General features: G+C 41.3%; 2 pseudogenes; both read left to right on the top strand.

The window, feature by feature from the left end:
- Nucleotides 1-564: 564 nt before the first annotated feature.
- LOC126942864 (52 kDa repressor of the inhibitor of the protein kinase-like) lies at nt 565-1417 on the top strand (annotated as a pseudogene).
- On the top strand, nt 1385-2300 carry LOC126958779 (52 kDa repressor of the inhibitor of the protein kinase-like; annotated as a pseudogene).
- The last annotated feature ends 23498 nt before the right edge of the window (nt 2301-25798 follow it).

Raw genomic sequence — 25798 nt, 5'->3', positions numbered from 1 at the left:
ATACATGTGTACTTTTTGTTGAAAATGTTGTGCTCTAGCACTCATTTTTTAAAAGACATCAAATGATGTATCAAACATAAGATGCTTCCATTTAAAAATCAGATTAGAAGAAAAACTTGCCGATGCCCTTAGATATTTTGAGGAGTTTTTGGAGCTGAAATGTGTAATGTGTTTACCACTTCATTTTCAAAAAGGTCATTAGAGGCTGGGTAGACATGAATACTTCTTGATTTAAAAATTGATTAACAGGCATTGAGGGAAGGAGGCGGCAGCGTCCTGGGCGGGTAGGATGATGCACCAGAGACGGCCATGGCAGCAGTAAGCCCTCCCGGCCGCTCAGAGCGCTGTAGAGCAGCGTTCTCAGCCCGGCCTCTGACCACGGCGCCCCTCCTCGAGGCTTAGCCTGGCTCCCCTCCCGGGCCCGGATGGCTGACCTGCCTGCTCTCCCCGGCCCGGTGGCCGTCCTGGCTGCCCTTCCCGGCCCCGATGGCCGGCAAGCCTGCTCTCCTCGGCCCCGACGGAGGGAAGGGCTGGGCAGGCAGGCTGGCGGGCGGGCTGGCGACCATGCAGAACTTCTGCGCGCCGCCGAACTGCACGCGGAAGAGCACGCAGTCAGACCTGGCCTTCTTCAGGTTGCCGAGGGACCCGACCAGATGCCAGAAGTGGGTGAATTGTAGGAGAGCAGACTTAGAAGATAAAACACCTGATCAGCTAAATAAACATGACCGGTGAGGGGTCCAACATTTTGAGACGTCTAGGGTCTGTAGAACTAGTCCTTATAGGACAGTTATATGAGATAATGCAATACCAACAATATTTGCTCTTACCAGTCATTTGAACAACCTACCTAGAAAATGAATAAAAGAATTGTTGATGAACCTTCTGAACAGGAACAAAAACATAAAGAAATCAACAACAGCAATGCTCAGAACCCCAGTAAAGAAGGGGGTGAAGGGCCAGATGAGGACATTTTACCTCTAACCCTTGAAGAGAAGGAAAACAAAGGATACCTAAAATCTCTGTTTGAAATCTTGATTCTGATGGAAAAGCAAAACATACCTCTGGATGGACATGAGGCCGATGAAATCCCAGAAGGTCTCTTTGCTCCAGATAACGTTCACGCAGTGCTGGAGTGCTGGATAAATTGTGGTCAAGGGGTCCTGAGAAAGCGCTTTGAGACAAGAGCAGTTAACACGTTGTTTTGTTTAAAAAACACAGCAGAGGCAGATGTAGAGATCTGTGAGAGCTGTATTCGGGAATAAACTCTAAGGGAAGTGAGAGACTCACATTTCTTTTCCATTATCACTGATGATGTAATGGACATGGTAGGGGAAGGGCATCTACCTGTGTCGGTGAGGTTTGTTGATGAGTCTCGTTGAGGTTTGTTGATGAGTCTCATAAAATAAGAGGGTAATTTGCAGGCTTCCTGCCTTATGAAGCTGATGCAGAAATTTTGGCTGTGAAATTTCACACTACGATAGCTGAGAAGTGGGGATTAAATATGGAGTATTGTCATGGCCAAGCTTACGTTGTGTCTACTGAATTTTCTTCCAAAATGGAAGTTGTTCCTTCTAGACTTTTAGAGATATATCCCCAAGCTATCTACCCACTCTGCTCTTCCTGTGTCTTAAATATGTAATTGATAAAATCAGTACCTGTTATGGGAGTATCTGTTGTGTTAGGTACAATTGAGGGAGTTTGTTCTTTTTTTCCATCAATCACCACAACTGCTTTTAGAATTTGACAATGTAATTTCTGTTCTTTTTTCAGAACAGTAAAGAAAGGGATAAAGAACTGAAGGAACTCTGCCATTCTCGTGGACAGGCAGGCATGATGTTTTTGAAATTTTAGTGGAACTTCTGCAAGCATTTGTTTTATGTTTAGATGGTATAAATAGTGACACAAATATTAGATGGAATAACTGTGTAGCTGGCCGAGCATTTGTACTCTACAGTGCAGTAACAGATTTTGATTTCATTGTTACTATTGCTGTTCTTAAAAATACCCTATCTTTTACAAGAGCCTTTGGGAAAAATCTCCAGGGGCAAACCTTTGATGTCTTCTTTGCAGCCGATAGCTTGACTGCAGTACTGCATTCACTCAGTGAAGTGATGGAGAATATTGAAGTTTGTCAGGAATTTTGGTTTGAGGAAGTCACAAATTTGGCAACCAAACTTGATATTCAAGTGAAACTCCCTGGGAAATTTTGCAGAGCTTACCAGGGTAACTTGAAATCTCAGCTAACCTCTGAGAGTTACTATAAAGAAATCCTGGCTGGGCGCGGTGGCTCAAGCCTGTAATCCCAGCACTTTGGGAGGCCGAGACGGGCGGATCACGAGGTCAGGAGATGGAGACCATCCTGGCTAACACGGTGAAACCCTATCTCTACTAAAAAATACAAAAAACTAGCCAGGTGAGGTGGCGGGCGCCTGTAGTCCCAGCTACTCGGGAGGCTGAGGCAGGAGAATGGCGTGAACCCAGGAGGCAGAGCTTGCAGTGAGCTGAGATCCAGCCACTGCACTCCAGCCTGGGCGACAGAGCGAGACTCCGTCTCAAAAAAAAAAAAAAGAAAAGAAAAGAAATCCTAAGTGTCCCAACAGTGGAGCACATTATTCAGGAACTTAAAGATGTGATCTCAGAACAGCACCTCAGAGCTCTTAAATGCTTATCTCTGGAACCCTCAGTCATGGGACACCTCCAATTCAATACGTCAGAGGAACACCAGGCTGACATGTATAGAAAAGACTTACCCAATCCCGACATGCTCTCAGCCGAGCTTCATTGTTGGAGAATCAAATGGAAACGGGGAAAGACACAGAGCTCTGTCCACCATTTATGAAGCCCTCCACCTGCCTGACATCAAGTTCTTTCCTAATGTGTATGCTAAATGACCTATTGCCAAAGGTCCCGTGTATTCCTCCTGTGATGAAGGTTGAGAATGAGCAGTATGAAAATGGATGAAAGCATCTTAAAGCATACTTCAGGAATACTTTGACAGACCAAAGGTCAAGTAACTTGGCTTAGATTAACATAAATTTTGATATAAAACATGACCTGGATTTATTGGTGGACACGTTTTTGGTTTTTTGTTTGTTTGTTTGTTTTTGATGGAGTCTCGCTCTGTTGCCCAGGCTGGAGTGAAGTGGCGTGATCTCAGCTCCCTGCAAGCTCCGCCTCCCGGGTTCACGCCATTCTCCTGGGTGGACACATATATTAAACTCTATAAAAGTAAGTCAGAGTTTCCCACAGATGATTTAGAAACCATGGAAAATACCTAAGAGACTTTCAAAAATAGTCTTTCTTATATTTGATATTTGGAAGAAAAGCCTTAAAGTGTATGTAGGTCTTAATTACTTAATATCTTTGCCTATAGGCCTCCATTGAATACATTAGCCATTGATAATCTACCTGTTTAAACGGCCCGTTTGAACCCTCATGCTTTGAAGACCTGTCTGTTCTTCCAGAAGAGTACATTGAAAGTGCCATCTTTCACTTCCGCATGATCTCTGCGGGTGGCACTCTGCAATTGTTGAAGTCATTTTAGACATAGCATTTATTATCACTGTGGATCTCTGCTCAGGTGTTGAGTTACCAATTCTTTGAAGAAACATATTTTGAAGAAGTGTGGGAGGAAGGAATACATTTTATAAAGTGTTGAAGCCCGCAATTGACCTTTGACTAATAGGAGTTTTAAGTATGTTAAAAATCTATACTGGACAGTTACAATAAATTACCTGAGAAAGAGAAGCTTGTGAGCTTGCCAAACAAGGATTCCAGGGTAGATTTTTGTCTTTCACAAATGAACTTAAAGGAACAAATGACAGTTAAAGGTTGAATGGAAGAGCCTGCTGTTGTTCCACATCTAGTTATTACTGTTTACATTCCTTTGTGGAGCCTACATCTTCCTAAGCTTTTTAGTAAATACAAGTTGAACACTTCTGTTTCGTGGTTAAGACAGAATCAGAGGCTATGGATACTGACAACTCATTTATCTTTTTTTTTTTTTTTTGTCTTTTTTCATGACTCTTACCTACTGCCTCATCTTGATTTATAAGCAAAACCCAGAAAACCTACAAATATAAGTGTTTTGGCTTATCTAGAAAAACATGGAAAATATTGCAGTTATTTTTGGTGAGGAAAATAAACTTTGTATAATTCATTTCAATCTAAATAAAATGCAAATTTTGTTTTAAAAATTTGATTAATAAATCTTGATATCTTAATCAGGTTATAGGACCTTAATCATTTCACAATTGTTGGGAAATAAAGCCGAGCATGTTTGATATCTTTTAAAGGTTAATATCATCTTTCTCCAGTATTGGTTGAAAGGGTAAAGATAATGTAAATTATCAAGCACAATTCTTGATACATAATGGATAAAGCAATGTTTGTCTTACCTGCTTCCTTTTTCTCCAAAAGGTCATCAATGCAGAAAGATAAAAGAAATATCCACACATCCCTCCTAGCTGGGGTGGGGTCAGAGATGAAGTTTAGGAGGCCAAAACTGAGTGGTGTGGATCAGGATCCCAGAGATCACAGGAAACACCTAGAGCAGAGTCAGATATGGTAGTGGGCTGCAAACCAATCAGATAGAGTCCATAAAGCACCAGGACGAAAAAGGTGACCAAAAGGTGATACTGGGCTAAGTCAAGGAGACAGCATCCTTGAATAAGTGGGTTCTGGAAACTCCACTTCTAGAAAACAAAGGCAGAGGTTGTTTTGAAGAAATCTACAGCCTCATGCTATGGTGTGAATGTTTGCCTCCTCCAAGAGTCATGTTGAAGATTCGGTATTTAAGAGGTGATTGGGTTACATTTGCTCTTCTGTCATGAATGGAAGAACCTATTCGTGGATTAGTAGACTAATGGGTTATCACAGGAGTGTATCTGTTATAAAAGCCAGTTTGGCATTTTCTTGTCCTCTTGCCATGTGACACCCTGAGCTGCCTTAGGACAGAGTCCCCACCAGCAAGAAGGCCCCCATCAGATGCAGCCCCTCAACCTTGGACTTCCTAACCTGCAAAACTGTAAGAAGTAAGTGTCTTTTCTTTGTAAATAACCCAGTCTCGTGCATTCAGTTATAGCAACACAAAACAGACTAAGGTGTGTACAATGGAAAATCCTATGGGAACCCAGCCGTTATGAGCTGGAGGTGAAGAAGAGAGTAGATGACAGAGAGTGCTAATGTAGCAGGGATGGAATCATCCCATCTTTCCCAGTCCAGGGTGTCCAAAGGTATTTTCCTCTGGCTCCAAAAGTATTTTTGTCCTACAAGTATAGGAACTTCTCTCCCCACCCTCTGCACCCATGCACACACCAAGTTTCCAGCCGTCTCCTGGACTACACAGGGAAGGGGTACTCATAACCCCATAGAAAGACTGCATTCAGTCTTTGGCATGGGAGGTCTTGGAGACCCTGTAACCTATTGATTCCATGATATAATGGCTGGAGAAATTGCCAGGTGAGCTCTCAAATCCAGGCTGGTGATGGTCCCACTCAAGTGGTAGCGGACATTTGGTAGGTGAGGTTGCAATCCACAGACTGAGGGAGACTGAATTCAGGGAATAGAGAATATACTCAGAATTGTTGCCTTCAGGCCACAGAGTTTGAATTAGCTGTGTGGAGTGATGTTGCTATGAGGAATGTATTCATATACCTAGTTACCATATCACTCCACACAAACAAAATCACTCCACTCCATATAAACTAGGATAGCAGTTCCTATCCTAGTTTACCTGCCCTGGCATCTTCTGCCCTGCAAACTTATTACAGGACTAAGTTCAGGAGCAATTTGCTATGCGCATTCTCCATGGTATCCCCTAAACTACTTCCTGCCTTTGGCTTTTGCAATCCTCTTCAGTATTCAGGCACAGGAGCAAGTCTTTCTGCTTTTTTTTCCACAGTAAACCTCAATAGCCACAGCACAAGATTCACTGGAAAGAATTTCAGCTTCGTCTAGGCTAAAGACATTATATAATAATATTTATAAAGGCAGACCAGGTGTGGTGGCTCACACCTGTAATGTTAACACTCAGGGAGGCCAAAGTGGGAAGACTGCTTGAACTCAGGAGTTCGAGACCAGCCTGGGCAACATAGTGAGACCTCATCTCTATAAAATAATAATAATAATAAAACAAAAATATATATAATTATAAAGGCAGATGAAACATATTCTAAACCCTCCACTCTCCAAATGGGAATGATTTCTAAAATTTCAAGACTAGCAAACACATAGTTCCTTAGGAAAAGAAGAAAAGTGACTATTTTCTAACAAGAACATAACCAAAGGGGTATTTGGTGATTGTTAAAGACTAAAATCACTTCGCCTGGGAGAACGGCATGGATCCCAAGCAGAAAGTTCAGGAGCCAGAGCCAGGATCTCTTAGATCTCTTTGAATGCAGTCCCAATAAACACTATCTTCCTGGAGCTCAGGGTGGAAACACAGTACTCCTGTAAACAGAGACTAACTGGACAGCCTTGCACCATTCCCAAGGCCACTAAGGAACTACGGTGGCCATGGTTTGCAGTGGCCATGGTTTCTGGTATCATCCCCTGTACATGAAGGTGAGTGAGGTCGCGCCATTAGCAGACACAGGGGAGGAAATAGATCACTATGCAGGAGCATTTTCTGAGCATAACCGTCCAAATGCATCCTGGCGTGGATGTGGGAAACAGGCTGCGACTTTCCATGAAAGACAACCACAGGAGAAATGTACAGAATGTGAGCTCACAAAACAAGAATCCTAAAAATGTTTAAGAAGATAAACATTATGAATAACAGCGAATGGAAGCGTTTACACCAAAGGAAATAGACGAAGTCAACCTGAAAAGTATCCCAGGATAAGTATCTTTAAAATTCTTAAAGTGATAAAGAATGGAAATTAAAAGAAGAAGAAGCAGGAAAAATATTTTAGGTTCACACCTACACAGAATGAAACTTCTGAAATTAAGGGTACAGAATAGAGAAAAGATCCGGAAAGTTATTAGAGAACACACACAAAAAAACATAAATCTGATTGAGATTACATGTACCTTTGGAAATGTGGACTGTTGGAAGTCAGTACACGGTTACTCTGATTTTAGAATTTTATATCCAGCTGAAGAATCATCCAAGTGTTGGGGCAGATTCCTGACAACTTCATACAGGCCATGTTTTAAACAGAGTTGCATTGACAGAACAACTTAGAATGGATTCTATCAAGAGAAAAAAAAAGAGGTCTAAAGAATGAATTAATATGTGGTAGCCAGGCATGGTGGCTCACACCTGTAATCACAGCACTTTGGGAGGCAGAGGCAGGCAGATCTCTTTGAGCTCAGAGTTTGAGACCAGCCTGGCCAACATGATAAAACCCCGTCTCTACCAAAAATACAAAAATTAGCCAGGCACGGTGGTGCGCACCTCTAGTCTCAGCTACTGGGATGGCTGAGGTGGGAGAATCGCTGGAGACCTGGAAGTGAATGCTGCAGTGAGCTGAGATCACGCCGCTGCACTCCAGCCTGGGCAACAGAGTCAGACCCCATGTCAAAATAAATAAAGTGTGTGTGTGTGTGAAGAATTAATGGTAAGAAAAGAAGGCCGGGCGCGGTGGCTCAAGCCTGTAATCCCAGCACTTTGGGAGGCTGAGGCGGGCGGATCACGAGGTCAGGAGATCGAGACCATCCTGGCTGACACGGTGAAACCCCGTCTCTACTAAAAAATACAAAAAACTAGCCGGGCGACGTGGCGGGCGCCTGTAGTCCCAGCTACTCCTGAGGCTGAGGCAGGAGAATGGCGTGAACCCGGGAGGCGGAGCTTGCAGTGAGCTGAGATCCGGCCACTGCACTCCAGCCTGGGCGGCAGAGCGAGACTCCGTCTCAAAAAAAAAAAAAGGTAAGAAAAGAAATTAGTAAACAAATATTAGTGAATCTTAATGTGTATCATTATTAAAAATTATTACAAAATTGAGTATCATTAGTTATGAGCTGGGAAATAAACTTGGAAGTTAGAAGGTAAGATGAGACTGAAAAAAAAATAAAGTATTTCAACTATTTTGTCATATTTCTGAGGAAGATTGAGGTACAGAATAGCTTTATGTTTAACTAGAAAAAAAATCTTAAATTTTCATTAACTCTATAATTATAGAACATAGAATATAAATATAGAAATGGAAAATATAACTTTTTTTGAGACAGAGTCTCCTGTCTCCCAGGCTGGAGAGCAGTGGCATCACCTCACTGCAATCTCTTCCTCCTGTTTTCAAGCGATTCTTGTCCTCAGCCTAAAGGAGTAGCTGGGATTACAGGTGTTCGCCACCACGCCCAGCTAATTCTTACATTTTTACTAGAGACAGTGTTTCACCACATTGGCCAGGTTGATCTCAAACTCCTGACCTCAGGTGATCTGCCTGCCGTGGCCTCCCAAAGTGCTGAGATTACACACGTGAGCTACCACACCAGGCCAGAAAATATAACTTTTTAAACAAATAGAGGGAAATGAAACAAAGAAAACTTCACCTATGCAATTGGAAATAGGAAGAGAAGCGAAGATAATATTAAACTGCAAACACAAAATAATATAAAAGAAATAAATTCAAGTATATTTGCAGTTGTAATATAGCTAATGGTTTTAAACTGCCTCTTAAAAATTCGCAGAATAGACTAAAAATATATCTAGATATAGTATGTAAGGGACACTTAAAACAATACTACCCCAAAAATTGGAACATAAAGAATTGGAAAAAGAGATATAAGACAAATACTGAGCAAAATAAAGTTATATATCTCTCCAAAAAACAACTTAATATGAAAAGAATTCGTTGAACTCAAATGGGTCATTCATATGGATAAAATGATTTAAAAATCCATCAAGAATCTAAAACAATGATAAATCTGTACTCAGTAATATAGCCTCAAATTATGAAGTTGTCAAATTTGATGTAATTATAGTGGGAAACTAATTTTTTTTTTTTTTTTTTTTTTTTTTTTTTTGAGGCAGAGTCTCACTGTATCACCCAGGCTGGAGTGCAGTGGCAAGATCTCGTCTCACTGCAAGCTCTGCCTCCTGGGTTCATGCCATTCTCCTGCCTCAGCCTACCGAGTAGCTGGAACTACAGGCGCCCGCCACCACGCCCAGCTAATTTTTTGTATTTTTGTATTTCACCGTGTTAGCCAGGATGATCTCGATCTCCTGACCTCATGATCCTCCTGCCTTGGCCTCCCAAAGTGCTGGAATTACAGATGTGAGCCACCGAACCCAGCTGGAAATTAACATATTAATACAAAACTTACATTAACTAAAACTTTCCAAAACTAATACAAAACTTGTTAAAGCTACACAATATGTGAATAACATGATTAACATATCATGGTAATCATGTTGTTCACACACATTTATGTTACACACACGTTTGTGACCACACAAATATACCCAATAGAGAGAGAATAAACTTTATTTTCAAACACTTTCAAAATATGGAGGGTTTTTTTGTTTGTTTTTTGAGATGGAGTCTCGCTCTGTTGCCCAGGCTGGAGTGCAATGATACAATCTCGGCTCACTGCAACCTCCGCCTCTCAGGTTCAAGTGATTCTCCTGCCTCAGTCTCCTGAGTAGCTGGGATTACAGGTGCGTGCCACCATGCCCGGATATTTTTGTATTTTTAGTAGAGATGGGGTTTCACCATGTTGGCCAGGCTGGTCTCGAACTCCTGACCTCAGGTGATCTGCCTGCCTCGGCCTCACAGAGTGCTAGGATTATAGGCGTGAGCCACCACGCCCAGTTTAAATATGTTTTAAAATACTGGTCAAATACTATGTGCAAACTAGGCTTAATAAATTATGAAAACTAGTATCCTATGGATTATACTATTTGCCAAAATACAATAAACGTAGAAATCAACAATAAAATGACACATAAATAACTTTTCTCCATTATAAAAGGAATGTAAAAAGCAAACTGTTATACTACTTATGGGCTAAAAAGGAAATCAAAATGATAATATTTGATACCAAATGTCAACAAAAGTCCTATCCATTAAACTTATGGAATTATGCTAAAGTGGTACATAAAGGAAAATTTATAACCTTAAATTCACTCATTACAAACAAAAAAGATGAAAATAAAAGTGTTCAATTGAAATCTAGAGAGAGGATAACAAAGTAAACTCTAAAGAATGCAAGAACAAGGGAAAATAAAGATCAAAGAAGAAATGGATTAATTTGGGGGAAAACAGATCCAATCAACAAACCAAATCTATTACTTTTACAAAGGGCAAATGAAATAGAAATCTTGAGATAAGCCATAAAAAGGAAAAATGTAGAAAAAAATCAACATTAAAGAACAGCGCTTTCTTTTCTATGTTATTTTCTTCTTCCTTTTCCTTTTTCTTTCCTTCTTGAATAATGGAAACCACAAGCCAGTAGCTGGGGCTGAACAAGGTAGGTGTTGTGGGGAGAGCCACAGAGGCTGCATGAAGTGTCAGAGACCACGAAGGCTGAGGAGGTGTCCCCGTAGGGAGGCAGCCTGATACGGCCTATCGAAGGCTGAGCAGGGCAAGAAGAGGGTCCACAAGGAGGGGCACCATCTGCAATAACCCAGAGACAGCTAGGGCATCAGAAACCAAGCCAACTGAGGAAGACATTGCCAGAGTCTGAGGTACAGGTTTCTGGAGACTGAGCAGAGGGAAGAGGGCCTCTATTCAGGGACATCCCAGAGGAGGGTGCACAGGGTGTCAGAGCCAGAGAAAGTTGGTGGGTGGGCCGGGCATGGTGACTCATGCCTGTAATTCCAGCACTTTGGAAAGCCAAGGCGAGCAGATCATGAGGTCAAGAGATCGAGACCATCCTGGCCAACATTGTGAAACCCCATCTCTATTAAAAATACAAAAATTAGTTTGGTGTGGTGGTGGGTGCCTATAGTCCCAGCAACTTGGGAGGTTGAGGCAGGAGAATCGCTTGAACCTGGGGGGGCAGAAGTTACAGTAAGCCGAGATCGTGCCACTGCACTCCAGCCTGGTGGCAGAGCAAGACTCCATCTCAAATAAAAAACTTCATTGATTAATTAAAAAAAAAAAGAAAGCTGGTGGTGGGAGCAGGGGGTGTCTGTCTAGGAGGAAGGCCCATCAGGGGGTCTAGGGGCCTGAGCAGGTTAAAGATAGTGTCCACCCAGTGAGAGGGCTGGCGTGGGATGTCAGAGCCCAAGATGGGAGAGAAGCGCTTCCATGCAGGAAATGACCCAGCCCAAGGCAGATGAGGAGGACATTCTTGCCGAGGCAGAGGGGTAAGCAGGGTGGCGGAGCCCAAAAGAGGTGAGAAAGACATCAACACAGGTTAAAGGAGGGAGGAAAAAAGAAAGGAAACGGCAATGGCAATGAAAAGAGTAGCATGCAGGATTCAGTCAGTAAATACATTAAGAGTAATGGCAGCCAGCCTTCTCACTGTTGGAGAAGTTGTTTAGAAACATGGAGAGGGGCCGGGTGCAGTGGCTCACACCCCTAATCCCAACTCTTTAGGAGGTTGAGGGGGCGCATCACATAGGGCCAGGAGTTCGAGACCAGCCTGGCCAACATGGCGAAACCCTGTCTTTACTAAAAATACAAAAATTAGCTGGGCGTGGTAGTGCGTATCTGTAATTCCTACCACTTGGGAGGCTGAGGTACTAGAATCATTTGAACCAGAGAGGTGGAGAAAAAGGACACAGAACTCAATTTAAAGGCAGTCTCACTGGCCAGTTTGAGCATCAGAATAAATAATGGTAATAACAGATTCCCTAATGAACAAATTAAAACCTAGTGAATAAAATAGCAATCATTCAGGCCAGGTGTGGTTGTTCACACCTGTAATCTTAGCACTTTGGGAGGCCAAGGCTGTCAGATCATCTGAGTCAGGAGTTCGAGACCAGCTCGGCCTACATGGGGAAACCCCGTCTCTACTAAAAATACAAAAATTAGCCAAGTGTGGTGCCACCTGTAAACCCAGCTAGTTGGGAGGCTGAGGCAGAAGAACTGCTTGAACCTCCCAGGGGGCAGAGGTTGCAGTGAGCCGAAATCATGCCACTTCACTCCAGCCTGGGTGAAAGAGCGAAACTCCATCTCTAAACAAACAAACAAATAGCAATCATTGAGTATAAATTAATATAAATCGAATGAATCCATAAATGGAAAGTTTGATAAGGAATGCAATATTTACATGTTCTCTGTATTGATCCATTAGTCCGTTTTCACACTGCTGTAAAGATACCACCTGAGACTGGGTAATTTATAAACAAAGGCCATTTAGCTGACTCACAGTTCCACATGGCGGGGGAGGCCTCAGGAAACTTACAATCATGGCAGAAGGGGAACCAGGCACCTTCTTCACAAGGAAGCAGGAGAGAAGTGAGCAGGTGCAACTGCCATATAGAAAACCATTAGATCTCATGAGAATTCACTCACTATCACGAGAACAGCATGGGGGAACCACCCCTATGATCCAGTTACCGACCACCAGGACCCACCCTCAACCCCTGGGAATTACAGTTTCAATTACAATTCAAGATGAGTTTTGGGTGGGGACACAGAGCCAAACCAGATCACTCTCAAAGCACCTCCTCACACAATAGTATTAATTAAAAAAGAAAATTAATTACCTTACAATGTATAAGCCTGACAGACACCACCTGCATTAGTCTCACATATCTAGACATCCTATTGGGCTGCTTCTCTGGAGAACCCATATATCTCAATATAGGAGAGGAGATTTATTATGGGAATTGGCTCATGAGCTAACGGAGGCCGAGAAGTCCCATGCTATGCCATTGCAAGCTGAAGAATCAGGAAGGTTAGTGCTGTAATCCATTCTGAGCTTGAAGGCCTGAGAACCAGAGGAGCCAACAATTCAAGGCTGAAGACCTGGAAACCAGCAGATGAGAGTAGAAGTGTGCTAGTGAAAGCCCCAGAGTCCAAGGCCCTGAGAACCAGGAGCTCCAGTGTCGAGGGTAAGAGAAGATGAATGTCTCATCTCAGGAAGGAAGAGAGCATTCACCCTTCCTTGTTATATCTGTTCTATTCCAGTCCTCAATGGATTGGATAACGCCCAACCACATTGGTGAAAGTAGATTCTCCTTACTAAGTCCACTGATTCAAATGCCAATCTCTTCTAGAAACATCCTCACAGACACACGCAGAAATAATGTTTTACCAGCTATTGGCGCATCCCTTAGCCCAGCCAAGTTGACACATAAAATTGACCATCACACTCCCTTAATCAAATCCCAACAGGACAAACCAAAATCAGGTTCCCATCTGTCAGGTTGCAATAGAAGAACACAGCATCATTTCTGTGTTATTCCTGATAAAGTTGCACACCTGAATCTAATCATGTGGAAACATCAAACTCAAATTGAAGAACATTCTACAAATTACTGACCTGTAACCTTCAAATATATCAAGGTCCAAAAACATCAAGAGAAAACTGAGGAACTGTTCCAAATTGAAGGAGACCAAAGCAACACAACTAAATGCAATGCATGATTCTGGACTGGATCCTTTTTCTCTAAAGCACATTGAAGGGCGATTTGCAAAGTTTGATGGGTGTTGTGGAATAGATTGTAATAACAAATCAGTGATAATGTCCTAATGTTTATGGTTTGATTGTTGGTATGTAAAAGAATGTTCTTGTTTGTAGGAAATACATACTAAATTATTTAGGGGTAATGAAGTTTCATGTTAACAAATTACTCTCAGATGATGGAGAAAAAGTTCTGTGTGTTTATTTGCAACAATTTGAGATTGTTTCCAACAAAAACAGGAAAAGAAAGATGATTGTTTTAAATAGAGATAAATAAGATTTGGGAGTACTTTTTAGAAAAAAGAGAAATAGCAATTCTAATGTCTGGGCAAAATGAATAAATTTCTGGAATATAATTCAGAGCATTCAGGTAGAGCACATAACTACAGCCTCATCTGATGCACCTAGAAATGCTGGATAACATTTTTTAAAAGTATTTTAAATGCGTAACTCAGTTCACAAGAATGTAGAGTATCCTCAGAAGAAAGAAAACAGAAATACAAAGTAGGGAGGGACTGTTAGCACTTTCACATAGAAAATTTAAAAGTTTATGACCTTGGGTTACAAAGATATTAATTATATTAGCCCAAAATAAGAACAATAGAAAATCATAAATGCGGCTATATCAAAATTTTACACCTCTACTTAAACAGAAACAGCATATACAAAAATGAGACAACATCTAGGATGAAGAACATATATAATGGAGAGTTACTTTTAATGATATGATACCAGGCCAGGTGCAGTGGCTCACACCTGTAATCCCAGCCCTTTAGGAGGCTGAGCAGGGCAGATCACTTGTGGTCAGCAGTTGGAGACCAGCCTGGCCAACATGGTGAAACCTCAACTCTACCAAAAATATAAAAAAATTAGCCAGTGTGGTGGCACGTGCCTGTAATCCCAGCTACTCAAGAGGCTGAAGCAGGAGAATTGCTTGAACTTGGGAGTCGGAGGTTGCAGTGAGCCAAGATCATGCCCCTGCACTTCCAGCCTGGGTGACAGAGCGAGACTCTGTCTCAAATAAATAAATAAATAAAGATATGATACGAAAATAACTAAAATTTACAGAGACAAATATGACTCAATAGAAAAATTACTCTATCCAAGTACAAAACAAACATATGAAAAGATGATAAAAGTCACTAGTAATCAGGAAAGTACAAATTAAAAAATGCTATGCCGTTTTTCATCCATTGGATTGGCCAACAATTTAAGATCTACATATTACATATTGTTGAGGGGTCAAAATAAAGTTCAGATGAGTTGCTGATGGAAATCACTACAGCCATTGGGGAGGACAATTTGATTGTATCTATTAAATGTGAAAATATACATACTCTTTCTCAGCGATTCTTTCCGGTCTCTAGGTTAAACAAATATACGTGGATATGGAAATATGCAAAGATGAGCAATTCAGCATTCTTTATAAGAGAGGAATGGAGGAGGGTAGGAAGTAACCACATAATTCAACAGGGGAATGAGCAAATAAGTGAGCAAATGATTTAAAATCACATGGGTGATTATTCAACAGTTACAAGAATGAGCTATATTTGTAAGTATCTATATATATAGTTCCAAAAATAACATTGAGTAAACAAGTGAGCTGTCAAATAACATGTACCAATGTGTATAAAACCCCAGAAAAAGAGTATTTTCTCTGGTTATATGTGTGTGAGTGTGTGGGGGTGAAAGTATATAAAAGAACTCTGGTAATAGTGATTGGTTCTGCTTGGAGGTTGAGTCAGTATGGATTATGATAGATGTCAAAGTGATAGTTCGTTTCTAACCATAACATTCTAGTTTTTAAAGAAATTATCTATATTCGTGTATAACTTGTGCAATTTTTTAAAACGTGATACAAAAAACAAAAGCCAACATGCTAATATCTTAACACCAGTTAATTCCAACTGGTGCCAATATGGATGAGTTTTCTTGTCTGACTTCAACATGAAATCTTTTACCTATTCCAGTAGGAGTGAAGTTTCTCATATTAGAAATACAAAAGTAGGCCGGGCGCGGTGGCTCACGCCTGTAATCCCAGCACTTTGGGAGGCCGAGGTGGGCGGATCACAAGGTCAGGAGATCGAGACCACGGTGAAACCCCGTCTCTACTAAAAATACAAAAAATTAGCCGGGCGCGGTGGCGGGTGCCTGTAGTCCCAGCTACTCAGGAGGCTGAGGCAGGAGAATGGCGTAAACCCAGGAGGCGGAGCTTGCAGTGAGCCGAGATCGCGCCACTGCACTCCAGCCTGGGCGACAGAGCGAGACTCCGTCTCAAAAAAAAAAAAAAAAAAAAAAAAAAAAAAATACAAAAGTACTACTATTCATTGATTTCAAATAATTTTATAATTTTGTCATGCCCTGAGAAACCCAAAATTTCTCTGAGTCCTGGCATTAAACAAAAAGTTTAAATTACCAACAGATTCCATTTCTCTTGGATCTTTTTTTCTATCATATGCTTCCACTAAAGATCAATTTGAGCCTGAATGTTAGTGTTCAAATATACTGCATTTCAGATGAGTTGTAAGAATGAAAAGGCAGAATTCTTTATTATTACTAATAAAGATAATTCATCAGCTGCTGCAAGAAAGCATGCTATTTCCAAGGGACTGGGGGAGGAGAATAGAGGCAATTATCTATTAACTGTACTCTCTATAGAGGAGCAAATTAAACTAGTAAAGATAAGGGGGGATTGTATCCTGAAGTTTATTTACTCCATTTACAGCATATGCCTGGCACTTGAGTACCTAATATACTAAATCTTTGAGTAATCTAATGCCCATTTTGCTCTTGGCTTCTAGCTCTGAAAGAAGAGTGGCAAACTAATTGTGAAAGCCACAGAGCCTCTTGTGGTCTTCACAAAGCCTGGTGTATCCAAATGCAGATTAGTCTCAGGGATGCCATGTCAGTTAAGAGTAATCTAGGGTCCTTTTAAAACTCTTGGTGGGGTTTGCCTAAGATTCGAAGCCTAAAGCTCTGAATTCTGAGTTCCCTGATTACGGACTGAGGAAACAATATCCCCAAAATGGAAAGCTCCAGATCTGTGTGCTTAGATTTAGACTCCAAGGACTGAAAATCCTGCACGTAAGCTGTATGTCTAAGTAGTATTTATGATGTAGCAAACCAGCCAAGAGCTGGTGGTTCTGATCAGCAGATAAGGAAGGGACAACATCTGACATCTTTACCTACTCTGACTGTGAGTATATGAAATCCAGGCAACCGAGTAAATAGAACAGAGACTGGAAGACGTGATACTTCCTGGGAGAATATGTGCTGGTAAGGATCAATCTCATGGGCTTCTTAGGCAGGTCTTGCTAACACAAAATCTGTGGGTGCAAACAATATGTATTCTATATTATATATTCTACATTATATTATATATAGACAGATCTAATTTTCCCCTATCTGTCATCAACACCCACCACCTATTTGAAGCACAAGTTTCTAATATTGTATTTACGGGCAAAAAGTCAGGACCATCAAATGGCCTGTGTGTGAACTGCTGTACACACTGAGCAAAAACAGAGTAAACTTTTATCAATTTGCTGTTTGTAAAATGACTTCAAGATTCAAAGCCCTGATCCATCATCTCCTCTGTCAAAGATGCCTGGAGGAGTGTATCAAGCTGCACCAGACGTAAAACCAGTCATAAGCATGTGGCTTTGTCTTCTCTGTTTTCAAAGAAACTTTTTTGTTTTTTTAGGCAGGGTCTCACTCTGTTGCCCAGGCTGGAGTACAGTGGCACAATCATGACTCACTGCAGCCTCAACCTCCTTGGCTCAAGCAATGCTCCCACCTCAGCCTCCCGAGCTGGGACCACAAGCATATGCACCATCACTCCCGGCATTTTTTGTTTGTTTGTTTGTAGAAACAGGATCTTGCTGTGTTGCCCAGGTTGGTCTCAAACTCTTACACTTAAGTGAATGACCAACCACAGCCTTTCAAAGTGAGGCAGGATTTCTCTCAAGTCACATGTCAGCTGGAGACCCCCAGCAGGTGATGCCCTTGCCCAGGCCTTGCTCGGGCCTGGGTTTGCTGCAGGAGACACCCCATCCACTCAGCCTGCTGGACCATGCCCAGCCTGCATTCCAGCATGGATCCTGCTGCTGTGGTGACTGTGCACTCAGTCCCCAGCAGGAGCGGGTATGTGAGCAAGTGAGTGAGCAAGTGAGCACAGGGTCCAACTGGCTATTCCAAGTGCCAACACAGAAGCAGGTTCTGTGCAGTGCTTGCGGTTGGACCAGGCATGTCGCAAGCCACTTCCACAGTGGACTCCAGCGTCTAGACAAGGGGAATGCACTGGTGCCCAGGCAGTGGTGCCCACCACCCCAAAGCCCCAGAGGGGGTGTTACAGTGTGTCAGTTAGCTCTTTTAGTCCCACTGTCTGCAGCCCGAGGACAGCAGCATGTTAACAGCTCTGTCAGCCCCTTGCCCGACTCTGGCCTGTAGCTTCGGGGTTAGCTTGGCTCTGCCACTGCTTCATGTTAACAGCTCTGTCAGCACCTTCCCCAACTTAGGCCTGCAGCTTTGGGGCTAGCTTGGCCCTGCCACTACTTCCTCATGTGGGGCAGCTCGGCAGAGGGCAGAGTGCCAAGGTGTTACAGCTTTCTCTGTATCTACACTCAGTGGGTCCCAAGCTTTTGTCCTATGTCTAAGAAGAATGAGGATATGCTGACAATTGAAAGGTCAGGAGGGCAAAGAAGAATTTTGTTAAGCAACAAAACAGCTCTCAGTAGAGAGGGGACATGAGGCTTGTCACCCACCTGAAGTCAGGTGGTTTGTCTGTCCGTGTGGCTAGGTCTGGGGCTTTTATGGGCTCAGAATGAGAAGTGTGTGCTCACTGTTTTGTGAGTATACAGAAAAAGTTAAAACAAAGGCATCACTCAATGGTGGGCATGACAATGTAAAAAGCCACTCATCAGGGAGGGGTAGATATATGTAAAATAGGTGAAAGGTGGGGATCAATCAGAGGAAGGCGTGCCAAACAGGAAGACAGGTTCTTAATCCGGTCTGTGGGTTTGACTTGTAACTTGGCTTTCAGGCTTTAAACTGTTTTTTGCTTGAAGGTGGGGCTTCACCCAGGACCTGCCCCTATCTGCCTAGGCATTTCACTGCCTCCTGACATTATCAAAAGTGCTGGGATTACAACTGTGAGCCAGCGCACCTGACCCTTAGAAAAACTTACCTTTAACTTGGGCTCACTGGCAGCTCTCATTGCATCGGTTCTTCTGAGGCTTTGAAGTGAAGAAAGTAGAACTGGAAAGGCCCTATGATAAAGTCAAAATTCTGTCTTCAACTGTGGGTTCTAAAGGGTTCTCCTGTGACCACACATGAGGGTATTACACATTCAAAACTTTTCCATGTGACTTTCTAACATTCTTGTTGTCATTGTAGGATTAAAAATTGCACCACTGACTCAGGAAAATAGTAATAACTGGATTTTTTATCTTTAGCTTAGGAAAGTTCCCACAATAATCTCATCACAAGACTCATTTGTTCTCACCTCCAGAGTTCTGGGGGGGTAAAAAAATACATAAATGCAAGGATTATATTATATATACGCCAAGAGAAAGCAAATACTGCCTATTAAGAAGTAACACCTAACGGGCTGGGCGCAATGGCTCACGTCTGTAATCCCAACACTTTGGGAGGCTGAAGGGGACGGATCACCTGAGGCCAGGAGTTCAAGACTAGCCATAGCAAAACCCTGTCTCTATTAAAAATACAAAAATTAGCCAGATGTGGTGGCTGGCACCTGTAATCCCAACTACTTCGAGGCTGAGACATGAGAATCGCTCGAAACCAGGAGGCAGAGGTTGCAGTGAGCCAAGATTGTGCCACTGTACTCCAGCCTGGGTGACAGAATGAGACTCCATCTCAAAAAAAAAAAAAAAAAAAAGAATTAGCGGCCAACAAATTAGCAAGGAAAAGCTCCTATAAACTCTCTGCAATCAGGAATTTCAGAGAAATGATAGAATGTAGAAAATGACTAAAGTCCTAGGCTAGAGTAAGATATTATAAGTCCACACTCAAAGTCCAAATGGGACTTACACTGTAGCATGTCTATAAAAGACCTGGGTCTTCATTGCAGACTCCGAGTTGTCTATTCTACCAATAGCTAAACTGACATGTCTGTCAAACCTAAGAAATCTTCGCATAACCCAAGGTCACAGAATTTTTTTCTACGTTTAGTTCTAGAAGTGTTATTGTGTTGGTTGTATATTTAGAAATTGCATATTTAGGTCTATGACTTGTTTTAAGTTAATTGTTGTGTATGGATTGAAGTTCAGGTTTAAAAGCTTGCAACACTCACTTATTGGTACCAGTAGCTTTTACGTAGGTTCAATTGGTCCAAAGTGTGGATCATTGAAATTTCAGCTTCTGACAGATCTCTTTAGTTTCTCCTCATTCTCTGGGAAGAAGAGCATCAGGGAAAACAAAGACTAAAACTGTCGGCAGATATTACGTTGGCTCCAAGGCAAGGACCAGGATTCCTATGCTTTCTGTCTACCTGTGATAAACTCCTCTGGGCAGAGCCTCTTCTCAAGGAAAAGCCCTTCCATTGTTGCAAGACTTTGGTTAATTTCCAGAGTTTTGAAAAAAAAAAATGATTTTGATAAGTTTCACAAGTGTTAGATCTTCATCATACTTTAAAAGATAAACAATATGATATGTGAATTATATCTCAAAAAAAGTTGTACTAAAATTAATTATATTTCTTTATAGTAGCAGTAATCAGAAACTAGAATGTTAAAATCAATAGTATTTATAATAGCATAAAAGAGATGAAATAAGAATAAATTTAACAAAATATGTGAAAGATCTGTACAGTGATAGCTTCAAATATGACAGAGAAATTCAGGAACATCTAATTTAATGGTGAGATATACCTTGTTCATGGGTTGGAAAAAATAGACTCACATACAATGACAACTGATTTTTAACAAAGACACAATGATAATTCAATGAAGAAAGTATTGTCTTTTCAGCAAAACATGCTATAACAATTTGATATCCATGAGAAAAAAAAACCCTGAAACTTCAAACACAAAAATTAACTCAAAAGTGTTCATAGACCTAAACATAAAACTAACACAATAGGACATCTAGAACTAAACGAAGAAGAAAATGTTTATGACCATGTGTTAGGCAAGGATTCCTCACATATGACACCAAAACAAGATCCACAAACTGGCAAATTAGTTAATTACATTTCATCAAAATTAAAAACTTCTGCTCTTTGAAAGACATCATTAAAAGAATAAAAAGTTAAGTCAGAGTGGGAGAAAATATTTGCTTTATTAGCTACTTGGTAAATCTAGACTTACAGCTAGCAAGTGGTAGAAGTTAGGGTTCAAATTAATGTATGGCTGACTCCAAAGCCCATGTTCCTCACCTTACTCAGACAAGGCTCCTTATATAGCACTGGACACTGTCCCTGCCCATGGTATATGCTTAATACATGGTTATTGTATGAATAACTACTAAATTAAATAGAAGGCAACCCAAGCGTACATATATGATCTAAAAGAGTTTCATTAGAGGCCTTATAAATAATTAAATAATATATATATAGAAAATACAGATCACAATTTTTAATTCATAAAAATTAAAATTGAAAGAGAAAGAGAAACATATAAGATACAGTAAATCAAGAGGCATTCCAAGAGTAAGATCCTAGTGAACAGATCCGGATTGGAGAATTATCACTTTTTTAATAGTATGTGGTCTTCATGGGAGTCCCAGAATTTAAAACACAGCTTCAAATAGGGAAGCAAGCATTATCTAGGCATTTGACCTCACAGACATTAATAGCCACTTCACATTTACAAGACTGAGTTTGCAGTGATGTCTGGGGAAGAGTTAATGAATTGGCCTCAATTTAACATTTCAAAGAAATGGTATGCTCGTTTGTTATCCAATAGATGTTTAAGATTATAGACTGGTTAATTTCCAAGGTTATATGAAATAGATTTTTTAAGGTCTTATATTTCAGATAGGGCAGCCAGCTTCTTTAAAATACATACACACTTCCAAGTGGAAATCACTCTCACGAAAGCAAAAATCTTCACTAGGCAAATTTAACGTTCAACTCGGTCAGCTAAAGAATGTAGGAGGCCAGGCACGGTGACTCACGCCTGTAACCCCAGCATTTTGGGAGGCAGAGGCGGGTGGATCACGAGGTCAGGAGATCGAGACCATCCTGGCTAACACGGTGAAACCTGTCTCTACTTAAAATACAAAGATAATTAGCCGGGCATGGTGGCGGGCACCTGTAGTCCCAGCTACTCGGGAGGCTGAGGCAGGAGAATGGCAGGAACCCGGGAGGCAGGAGCTTGCAGTGAGCCGAGATGGCGCCACTGCACTCCAGCCTGGGCGACAGAGCGAGACTCTGTCTCAAAAAAAAAAAAAAAAAAAAAAAAGGAATGCTGGAGAACTTACTGAAATAGATTTTTTTTTTCTGGTTAAAACAATAATTTCACTTTGTTTCCTCATAAATCAGGATTTAACACATATTGTGGGCCTTGGAAGTCCTTCCCAATGAGCTCTTGGCATTCCTTCATCTTAGCATCATAGATGCACACTATATCACTATTTATTTTCAGTGCCTGTTTCTCTGTTTGAACTGCTATTTAATCTGTCTTTCTCTATCCGGCATCAAGCAAAGGACTTGGAACACCCTGAATGCTGCATAGAAGGTTTTGAAACTACTTACCTGTTGCGGAACACCTGCATAACTTTAAAATGCATCAATCAATCTCGAGAGTGTGGCCATGCTTCCCGCTTTTTAGGATCTAAAGTTAACTGCGACTCCAAGTATACAAGACTTCTTTGGGACCCACGAAAGCGTATCTACATGCTCATGTTTGCCAGATTCAGTGGTCTGCTGAGACCTGGCCCTAGCTAATGAGTTAAAAAGCTCTAAGTAATCACGAGCTGCATCTGAATGTCCAAGATCATTTGTTCATTGGTTGGTAATATTTTAAAGAGCCATTTGTTTAACTGCTACTCTGGATCGTATATTCTGAGCCCCAGCTTTTTTCTAAAGTGAAGAAAATACAATATAAAAGTAAGGCCAAATGCCTTTGTACCACGGAGAGAAAACTGACTCATTGGAATGCTTCTGTTTTTCATCACATCAAAGATGCATCAACATAAATCAATCATTATATCATGCACCATCATAAAAAAGGGGGGATAAAAGCCCCCAAATCACTGCCAATTAAACCAACACAGTGCTTTTGTATTATTCAGAATTTTTATCTTAGCCTTATTGAAAGACCTTTTTTTAGAACATATTTAAACAATTCTGTCATATTTCATTCTTGCGTAATCATTAAAAAGGGAAACATGAGAGATATAAATGAAAGATTTCCAAATGTTTCCTCTCGTTCAGAATCGAATTCTTCAGAACAATTTTGCAACCCAGACTCTTTGACGTCCTCGTTTTCCCACCACATATGTTATCAAGAGCATGGTAAGGCAGAGCTTCTTAGAAGATGGCAATGCTGTTGTCATTGAACACTGGCACTGATCTTACAAGTTTTGATTTTGGCCTCTTTTTTTCCTGTGGGGTGGGAGGCAGGGTCTCACTCTGTTGCCCAGGCTGGAGTGCAGTGGCACAGTTATGGATCACTGCAGCCTTGGCCTCCTGGGCTCAAGTCATCCTCCCACCTCAGCCTCCCAAGTAGCTGAGACCACAGGTGTGTGCAATTGTGCCCAGTTTATTTTTTATTTTACTTTAAATTTTATTTTTTACTTTATTTAATTAATTTATTTATTTATGTATTTTTGAGACAGGATCTCACTTTGTCGCCCAGGCTGGAGTGCACTGGTGTGATCTTGGCTCACTGCAACCTCCGCCTCCTGGGTTCAAGCAATTCTCCTGCCTCATTCTCCTGAGTAGCTGGCAGTACAGGTGTGCGCCACCACTCCCAGCTAATTTTTGTATTTTAGTAGAGACAGGGTTTCACCATGTTGGCCAGGCTGGTCTCGAACTCCTGGCCTCAAATGATCCACCCGCCTTGGACTCCCAAAGTTCTGGGATTACAGGCATGAGCCACCATGCCCACCCTAATTTTTATTATTTATTTATTTTTTTTTTGTAGAAATGGGGTCTCACTGTGTTGCCCAAGCTGGTCTTGAACTCCCGGTCTCAAATGATCCTCCCACCTCGGCCTCCCAAAGTCCTGAAATTATAGGTGGGAGCCACCACACCTAGCCATCTCTTCTTTGTCTTCCAGAAAGTGTCAGTGGAAGGTTTTTCAGGCAACAACCAATATTCTTATTCCTTCCTGAAATGGTTCTCAAGTGATCTATTGGCCTGAGCATTGAAGTATGCACGTGGTTTAGTCTTGCACCAGAATAGCAACCAATGACTGCATGTACAGGCAGGGCCAGCTAGGGTATGAGATGGTGATTGCAAGATGCGCCTCAATTTCAGAGAGGTAAATATGGGTGGAAATGTCTGTGTTGGAGCCCTTGCTGGGATCTGCTGCTTTCTGTTTGTGTCATCTTGGGCAGGAGAGCAAAAGTGTTTCGAGCCCTGAATTTGGAGTGAGAAGAAAGCCACATTTTAATCCTGGCCCTATGACTCATTAGCTATGGGACTTTGGGCAACGTGTTCAAGTTTCTACAGATTCAATTTCTCCATCTGTTAAATGAGGATAATGGAAATACAAAGTTACTGAAAATACCTTTGGAAGAAATTAATTCCAGATACCTAGTAGAAAGTTCAATGAATCTTAGATATTATTATTCTTATTACTTAATATCTTTGAATCTGAGCTCCCTCAAGTGTATTATACGGAGAATAATAATAACATTTATCTTACTCTACCCACAGAATTATTCAGTGAGTATCAAGTTAGCCAGAATTTTGAAATCACTATGTAAAGCACTAGGCAAATACAGGATATTTCAAGGAATTACTATGTCTTTGTCTTTGTTTCCATTGCTCTATCCGTTATTACAAAAATTGGCTGTGTGATTCACATGCAAGAGTCAGAAAGAGATGAACTCCTGTTCGTGAGACCCACCTTGTCACCCTTGTAACCAAAATGGGCTAAATATTCAAAAGTGTCTTGGCAGAATGTTATACTAACACAAATGGTTTTGTTTGTAAAAGTGAATCATCATCTCGTCTACTTGAAAGTTAGAATACAGTCTGCTTTAGAATATCAAAAACAGAATACAGGGATGCTTTCCCTCCCGTTTCACACTACACTGGCATCAGAATATCAGGATAGTTTTAAAAAATAAATTGCAAGGAATGGATAGTTACCTTGTTATTATTTGTCCAAGTTAATGGTGTATATCTTCACAAAATGATACAGACTTTTTAGATTTTTACTTTCTATTCTGGTGCAGGAAATTAAATTTAAATATACTTTGACAAATCCTTTTTCATTTATTTCACCTAGATAGGAATTTTGGAACCACTGGTGGGGCCACTGGAAAGGAAAGTAAGTCCCATTATGCCAGCTGAATGTTGGAGTTGATATTAAGAATAATTTTCTGTTTAAAGCAGAGAAAACAGAAATATAGATGAATCACTAAGTCATTCGTGAAAAAATATGAAGTCATTGTTTTATATATTTATTTATTTATTTATTATTTTATTTTATTTTTTTGAGGCAGTCTCACTCTATCATCCTGGCTAGAGTGCAGTGGCTAATCTCAACTCACTGCAACCTCTGCCTCCCGGGTTCAAGTGGTTCTCCTGCCTCAGCCTCCCGAGTAGCTGGGATCACAGGCGCCTGCCACCATGCCCAGGTAGACATGGGGTTTCGTCATGTTGGCCAGGCTGCTCTCAAACTCCTGAGCTCAAGTGATCTGCCCGCCTCAGCCTCCCAAAGTGCTGGGATTACAGGTGCAAGCCACCATGCTGGGCCAATTGTGTTATATTTAAACATATATCCTAAAGTCTTAAACAAATATCTCAGAACATTAGTTTGAATTCTTCAGTTGCAAGCAAAGAAACCCGTTCTAGTTAACTCACAAAAAAAGAATTTGGGAAGCCTGTTGGGACTCACACACCTGAGGGAAACTAGAACATAAAGTTGGATCTGAATCCACCAGGCAGCCTCAACAGCAGGAGCGCAGGCCCTGCACCTTGGCTGTAAGGCAATGAGAGAGAGCTCCACCCATTTGCCCACTCTCCAGCCCTCGGCACCATGATCCTGGCAGAATGTTTCCAACAATCTGAGTGGAAGTCACAAGACTGTCAGTCGGCAATTTGGGAGCTAATGAGAGAAAGCACTTATTTGGGGTGCTA

Source organism: Macaca thibetana, chromosome 1 (genome assembly GCF_024542745.1).
Source record: "Macaca thibetana thibetana isolate TM-01 chromosome 1, ASM2454274v1, whole genome shotgun sequence".
Classification (NCBI taxonomy): domain Eukaryota; kingdom Metazoa; phylum Chordata; class Mammalia; order Primates; family Cercopithecidae; genus Macaca; species Macaca thibetana.
This window is presented reverse-complemented; position numbering and strand designations above follow the sequence as displayed.